At 40.6% G+C, this 8017-nt stretch overlaps 1 protein-coding gene across 1 annotated transcript in view; it reads left to right on the top strand.

Moving 5' to 3' along the window:
- Nucleotides 1-7434: 7434 nt before the first annotated feature.
- The window catches only part of LOC105822686 (jerky protein-like), a 13362-nt gene continuing 12779 nt past the window's right edge, over nucleotides 7435-8017 (top strand). The window contains exon 1 of the mRNA XM_012659702.1: nucleotides 7435-7514. The gene's annotated coding sequence lies outside the window, so the exon portion shown is untranslated. The remainder of the gene's footprint in view (nucleotides 7515-8017) is intronic.

Here is an 8017-nt window from a genome sequence, read left to right as displayed (position 1 = left end):
ATAAAAAAATAACGTTATAAGAAAGTAGTTTGTATTTGTTCATATGTTTATTTTTAAATGAATAAGCTACTTCCTAGCATTTCTAAAATTGTTGAGATGTACCTTCACTTCTTGTAATTTTAGTTGGATTCCCACTTATACGTGGTCTTTCCAACTAGAATGTAAATTTCTTGAGGGCAAGAACCTTGTTTTATAATACTCTGTATCTCCTACAACAAATCCAGAGACTTATGTAGTGATAATGACTCCCTGTCTAGTGCCTTAAATAATGGTAATAAATAAAATCCTAGAGTGCCGTGGCGTCAGCCTAGCTCACAGCAACCTCAAACTCCTGGGCTCAAGCGATTCTCCTGCCTCAGCCTCCGGAGGAGCTAGGATTACAGGCGCAAACCACCACGCCCGGCTAATTTCTTTCTATTTTTATTAGAGACGGGGTCTCACTCTTGCTCAGCCTAGTCTCGAACTCCTGGCCTCAAGCCATTCTCTCACCTCGGCCTCCAGAGTACTAGGATTACAAGCGTGAGCCACTGTGCCCGGCCTTAATGAAGATTCTGAATGTGATCCTCAACATATACCCTCAAAAAAGTCTTCACAACTAACAGATGACTCCTTTTTGCAATTTGAAATTTGGATCTTGCACATGTAATAAAATATATACAGTGCTATTCTGCTCTTGATTAACATGCTACCTTGTTTTAAAACCAAAAACAAACCTCAATTTGATCACCTGAAGCAGGGATTAAAAACAATCTAATCCATAAGGCACGAATTTGTGTCAACTAGTCCTTCAGCAAGGTATATTAGAACTGCGGTCCCAATCCTGCGAGCCGCAGCCCGGTACCAGTCCTCGCATCACCACCTGAGCTCCGCCTCCCCCGCCCGGCGGAAAATTTGCCTTCCATGAAACCGGTCCCTAGTGCCAAAAAGGTTGGGGACGGCTGCTTAGAGAACTGGACCAGACAGGAATCACTGAACCAAGGAGTGGAACGAGATGGGGAAAACCTTTTAAACTAGGGGATGACAGCCGTCAGAGTCCCACACACACCCTTCAGCCTGTTAGTGCAAAACCCTAAAATGTCAAGCCCCAGGCACAGGCAGGAGCAGTCTGAAATTAAGCGCACAGAGGCCACCAAAGGGCTTCCCCAAAAAGAAGCCATGTCGGCCGGGCGCGGTGGCTCACACCTGTAATCCTAGCTCTCTGGGAGGCCGAGGTGGGCGGATTGTTTGAGCTCAGGAGTTCGAAACCAGCCTGAGCAGGAGCGAGACCCTGTCTCTACTAAAAATAGAAAGAAATTAATTGAACAACTAACAATATATAGAAAAAACTAGCCGGGCATGGTGGCGCATGCCTGTAGTCCCAGCTACTCGGGAGGCTGAGGAAGGAGGATCGCTTGAGCCCAGGACTTTGAGGTTGCTGTGAGCTAGGCTGACGCCACGGCACTCTAGCCAGGGCAACACAGTGAGACTCTGTCTCAAAAAAAAAAAAAGAAGAAGAAGCCATGTCATGTCTTGAGCAAACTGCTCACCTCAGGGATTCAGGAAACTAGGTTGGCAAAAGAGAGCTGTCTCTCAACAACAGCAGAAGCAACTATACTAAAAATATTAATGATCACAAACAGTATCTATTATGTGCCAGCGCTGTTTCTAACAGCTTTACACATTATCATTTAATCTTCAAAAGAGCCCGAGGAAGTAGGTACTATTATTACTTCCTTTAAACATGAGTAAACTGAGGCCTAGAGAGATTAAATAAATTGTCTCGCGTCAGTAATAGGCAGTGGAGACGAAATTTAAACCCTAACCCAAACAGTATAGCTCAGTTCTCCCTGCAGACCTGGTGTTTCAGGTTCCCGCATCGCTCCGCAACTCAGTTCCTGAAAGTAAGCTCCTAGGCGTCATGAACCCCGCTGAAAGATGTCCACATTGCCAAGGCCGTTTCCCCACTTCAGGTCTCATATATGTGCAGTCACCCACCTCTTTCCCGGCACCCTTACCCCGGTCACCTCCTCACCTGCAAACGTTGCCTACCCTTGGCCACCCGGCCTGCGAGCAACACTGGAATGTTTCCTTTTCAAATTCAAACAATGGCGGCCAAAGCGCCGCACTGAACGCTGGGAGTGGGCGGGGCTTCCGGAACGAAGCCCGGGAGCGCTGCTGGCTCACGCTGCGGGCTTTCCAGAGGCTCCCGGAAGAAGCTTTCAAATCTGGGGGCGGATCTTGGAACGCGCGGCAACCAATGGGCAGAGGCAGGCTCGATTGCGGCCCGGATGCAGAGGGTCTGGTTTAGCTTTGGGCTCCTCGCGCTGTACGGATGCGGCGCTTCGTCGCGGCTGCGATAAGTATTATTACCTTGTTGGCTGGGATGCCGATCTCGGATTCTGTCCTTAAAGCAATAAAGATGTGACGAAGGCCATGAGGTGAGGCCGCTGCCACCACAGTCGCTCCTGCGACTCCCTGGGGGACAGGCCGAGTAATGGCGCTCTAGAAACCTCCCTGTCCGGTCCCTACAGGGCAGAAAAGGCTCTGCATCCCGGGATCCAGAGGGTCACTTCCCTTGCTGCATCCCCATTTTGCAACTGCTAATATAAAAATTGATGTAGATAAGCTTATATTCATAAGCTAAAACCAACGGATGCAACATGCTAAAACCAGTGGCTGAAAGGTTGTCGAGGAAGAGTACATTAAAACTATCTGAATCACCCTACAGATTATTTCCTAATTATAAAAGGAAAAGATAATTTTACAATTAAGAGATTTCATTGACATACCTTAACCAAGTTAGGATACTTAGCATAACTAATAATCGAACACTCTATCACTTGATGCTATTTGTACCAGAAATGTTTGCCACGAATCTAATCATGAGGAAACAATCAGAACAAAAACAAAATGTAGAACATTCTACAAGACAACAGACTTAGGCTTTTTTTCAAAAAATGCCAATGTCATGACAGGAAAAAGAAAAAAACGAGGTGGAGTATTGCGTTAATCAAGAGACAAAAGAAACTAAATGAAATTTGTGAATCTTGATTGGTTCATAGATTTTTTTTAAAAAGTTTTTAAAACTGCAAAAAATATTTGTGGACAATTGGGGAAATTTAAATATGGACTTCATAGATATTGAATCAGTTTTCAGTTGTTTGCTCATGACAATGAATTTGTGATTAAGTAGAAGAATGTCTTTGTTTTGGGAAGGTATTTGCTGAAGTAATAGCAGCAAAGTGTCACAGTGTCTGCAATTTACCTTCAAAAGATCTGGCAAAAAATAAAATATGAAAACAAAATAGAAAGTAAATGTGGCAAAATTAATTATCGGTCAATCTAGATGACAGGTATAATGGTGTACATTGTACCACTCTTGAAACTTTTTAAAATAATTTTGAGATTTTCTAAAAAGAGAGAGGAAAATTCTAATCTTAACTATGGCCTGCCAGGCCCTGCCAGTTCAAGTGCTGGCCACCCTCATTCCCCTCGTGGTGCCTTAAGTTAATCTGCTCTGGATACCTCAAACACCAGGTTCTTTCTAGTATATATGAACTTTTACATTGGGTTATTCTCTCTACCTTAATTCTCTCTTCTCCATTCATCATATGGCACTTCTTTTCCTTCTTTAGATCTCATCTAAAATGTTACCTTCTTAGAGAAGACTTTCCTGACCACTTTTTCTCAAGTGAGCCTTCTTTTTAATTTGCAAGTTCAATTCTATTTTCATACTTATTATAACTAGCAATTATTATATTTGTCTGATTGTTGTTGTTCCCCCACCCTCTAAAATTTAAGTTCTGTGAGTACAAGAACTGTTTCTCTTGGTCACTGATTTATCCTCAGTGACTATATACAAAACAAGCAAATATTTGTTGAACAATGAATGAAAGCTGAGGTGGCTGGGGTGGAGTGTCAGTGAGTGAATTTGGAAGCATGGGCCAAGGCCAGACCCTGTAAGCCTTAGCCAAGTTCCTGATTTGGGTCTTATGAAGTGCTACTGGTCTATTTTAAGCACAAGCATAGTATGATCCAATCTACATCTATCTTTTGAAAAGGTTAATCTCCTGGGGAAGAGAATAGAAGCAGCCAAAGAGGATACTGCTGAACCAAATAGGAGGCTATTGCAAGAGATCCTAGAAAGAGATGATGATAACGTGGACTTGGGAAATGGCAGAGGAGATGCAGGAAGGTGTCTGGATTTCAGAGGTATTTTTTTCCTACATTTTCTACTTCAACACCAGCCACTGGTTTTTCTGTTAGAGATGCAGAACCAACTTGACTGGGAAGTACTTGGAATTTAGTCCCCATTACAAAGAATTCCATCTGTGTCCTTGAAATGAACATTAACATAAAATGAAAAATTTGATAAGTTATATCAAGCTGGTTTCCTGCCCTGGTGACAACCTCTACTGTTAGTAATAGCAAACTTTCTATGTGTCAGATACTATTCTTAGCACCTTATACACATTTAATCCTAATAGTAACCCTGTGAGGTAGGTTGTTATTATTATCCCCATTTAACAGGAGGAAACTGAGGTATAGAGCTATTAAGGAATAGTAAAGGTATGTACTACATAGAAGTGTTAAGATTAAATCAGGTAATATTGTAAAGTACTTAAAACACATGTTAAATAATAACTTGCTTAAATTTGTATAACGAGTAAACAGTAGAATTGGAATCAGAAGTGGACAGTCTGGCTCCAGAGTCTGTGCATTCTATTACCTCTCAAAGTTTGGATCCAACACCCCCAAAATCCTCTTAAGAAAAGTCTGAGTGTTTAACTCCCTGCAAAGCCACCTCCAGAAGCAGAACTAAAGCAGCTCATTTTTCTTTTTCTTTTCTCCCCTCTTATCTCTCTGGTCCTTGATTCAGGAAGCAGCTCACTTTTCATTCTAAAAACTGAATCAAGTTTGAATAACAGTTTCAAGAAAAATTTATCAAGCACCCACTAAATGGCAAATGTCTCTACCCTTAAGAAGCCTTCTGTCTAAAGTAGCCTTTCTCAACCTGGGATTTCAAGAGACAATTAATCCCTAATGCCTTTAGGTATCCATTGTATATAATGTATTAACTTCTCTCCTGTGCATCTAAAATGGTACTAGTTCTGCACCATCCTGAGAAAACTGAGAAAATAGTCATATAATTTTTCTTATCTCCTGTGGTTCATATGGGGAAATCTGTATGCAGACAATTTCAAAATGTTATGAGATATGCAATAATAGAAGTGAAAAAGGAGTACAGGGAGCAGAGTGAGTATAGCCTAAGAGTAGTGGCTTTGAAGTCAGACAGAATTGAGTTTGAATACAAGCCCAACTACTTATGGGGAGTGAGCCGAGGAAGGATATTTAACTTCTTTGGAGCTCCTAAAGGTGTTGTGAGGATTAAAATAGCTAATAGAGCTGGGCGTGCAGTGGCTCATGCCTGTAATTCCAGTGCTTTGGGAGGCTCTCTTGAGGCCAGGCGGAGCAATGTAGCAAGACCCCATCTCTACAAAAAAATTTAAAAATTAGCCAGACGTGGTGATGCAAGCCTGTAGTCCCAGCTACTTTGGAGGCTGAGGTGGGAGGATCTCTTGAGCCCAGGAGTTCAAGGTTACAGTGAGCTATGATTGTGCCACTGGACTCCACTACTCTGTAACCTGGCGGCGGAGCAAGACCTTGTCTCAAAAAAAAAAAAAAAAAGAAGCATGTGTAAATTATTTAATATAATCCTGGCACATAGTAGGTTTCATCATGGTGGTTATTTTTATTAAGTCACTGGAATGCATACTTATGACTGACTATCTTGGACCACTATGGCCCCAACCCCTAAAACCATGCCTTGCACATAACAGGCACTCAGTATACATTTTTTTATTTAATAAGTGACATCTACCAGGGAAAATTTTTTTACATAGTATTTAGGCTGAAATGAATGAATGGGATTTGCCAATGAATTGCAGGGGGAGGCCATTCCAGGTGATGGAAGGCTATGAGGCAATGATAAAAAGGACAAGAGCACACAAAAGATTCTACAAACTAAATACATACATTGGTATGACAGTGAGTATAGCTAAAGTGGATAATGGCAGGAGATGAAAAAGGGAGGCAAAGGCTAGAGATCATATAGGGCCCTATATTACATACTAAAAAAGAGTTGGAATTATATTCTGTAAAACACAGGTTTTGCCCAGCAGAGGTATAGAGCGAAAAGTGGAGAAAGAAAAAAAACAATAAGGGTTGAGTCTATAAATCCTAAATCTTACAAAGTGAGTGTAAGAAATGAAGGAACAGGACATAGGAGTATAAATGTACTATTTAAATGTGCAAAGGAAGCCTGTAGAGGGAAAAAATAGCTGTAACTGTGTTGAGCTAAATATTTGTCATTGTAGGAAATAAGTAGGTATCTATAATTGATACATGAAGAAATAACATTATGAGTATATTATTTAATGATATGTATAGTAACTGCCAAAATTACTAAAAACAAATTATAAGAGTGATTGCCTCTGGGAAGCAAGACTGGAGGTGTAGAAAGGTGGGACTTTTTATTATAAGCTATTTTTAAATTTATAATAAACTTTTTTTTAATTAACGATTCAAAGAAAAGAAACATTCCTTTACTAAGCACTTACTGTGTGTTAGGCTATGAGATCCCATCACCTCCTTAGGGAAGGAATCTGACAGATTTTCCTGGTTTGCAGTTTGTTTGTACAAAGTTTGCCCAAATATAAGCTGTTACGGTCATTTTTCTTCAAAGCCAGGTTAACTAGCTTTAGCCTCAGGAAAAAGGCATTTTTAATTTTTAGTGATCTTAAGTCAGAAGGGTGGAAGAAAACTTGGAAACATTAGTTTGGAGATTCGCAGCTTGATATGAGAGGAAACTAAAAATGCAGTATTCAGTCCAGGCACTAAAAAAATTCAACAACAGTGGACATAGCTAGAATCTAATAATAGCTGTACTATAGTTTTCTTCTAAAACGTAATGTTTTCTCTCTCCAGTCCCCCCATCACAGTAAAACTAACTTATTTGCAAAATAAGTTTACTCTTTGACGTGATTATTTACCTAAGTTTAACAAGAATGGTGGTTGACCCTTTAGGCTTTCTATTAAGTTGGCTTTGCTGGATTCCTTTATTCATAAGAAATCTCAGATTAGAATTTTTGAAAAGCCTCCAGAGATGGTATAGTTTGAGTTTGTCTGCACCAAAACACATGTTGAAATTTGATCTCCAATGTGGTGATTTGGGGAGTTGGGGCCTAGTGGGAAATGTTTGGGTCATGGGGCAGATTCCTCATGAATGGCTTGATGCCTTTTTCCTGGTAGTGAGTGAGTTTTCACCCTCACAAGACTGGATTAGTTCACATGTGAATATATCTGTGAGAGTGGGCTGTTTTAAAGCCAGGACACTCTTTGAGTTTTGCCTCTTCTCACACATCCACTTGCCTTTTGACCATCTTCACCAGGCTTTGACGCAGTGTGAAAAGCCCTCACCAGAAGCTAAGCAGATGCCTGCACCATGCTTATTGTACTTCCCAGCCTGCAGAACTGTAAGCTAAATAAACCCTTTTTCTTTATAAACTATCCAGCCTTAGGTATTCTGTTATAGCAACACTAAATAAAACAGGAGGCTAAGAAGCCAAGCCAAGACTCATCATCAGAATGTATCTATAATATCTGTATGAATTAGGTGAATACCTCTCTTCTTGAGGTCCCCAAAATATCTTCAGGTTTCTGATCTGTCAGAAAGTGACATTCTTTACTTAACATAAGGTCAGGATCCCTGTAAGGAAACCATGTAGGTAAGGTACCCACCAGTTTTTCCAAGGGGCTTTTTATTGGCTCCACAAAAGTCAACCTCCATCCCTCAAAGCAGTCTGGTCATATCTCAAAATATGACATTCCAGTCAAAACCTTGGCAAAATAACCAGTGTCTCCAATTGTGTCCTATCACAAAAGAAAACACATTCTTATTGAATTGATGCAAATAATTATATTGCCATAAAATAAAAATATTCATGAATAGTTTCTAAATTCTGGAGAGTTCGGGTAG

Source organism: Propithecus coquereli, unplaced genomic scaffold (genome assembly GCF_000956105.1).
Source record: "Propithecus coquereli isolate 6110/MARCELLA unplaced genomic scaffold, Pcoq_1.0 Scaffold63, whole genome shotgun sequence".
Classification (NCBI taxonomy): domain Eukaryota; kingdom Metazoa; phylum Chordata; class Mammalia; order Primates; family Indriidae; genus Propithecus; species Propithecus coquereli.
This window is presented reverse-complemented; position numbering and strand designations above follow the sequence as displayed.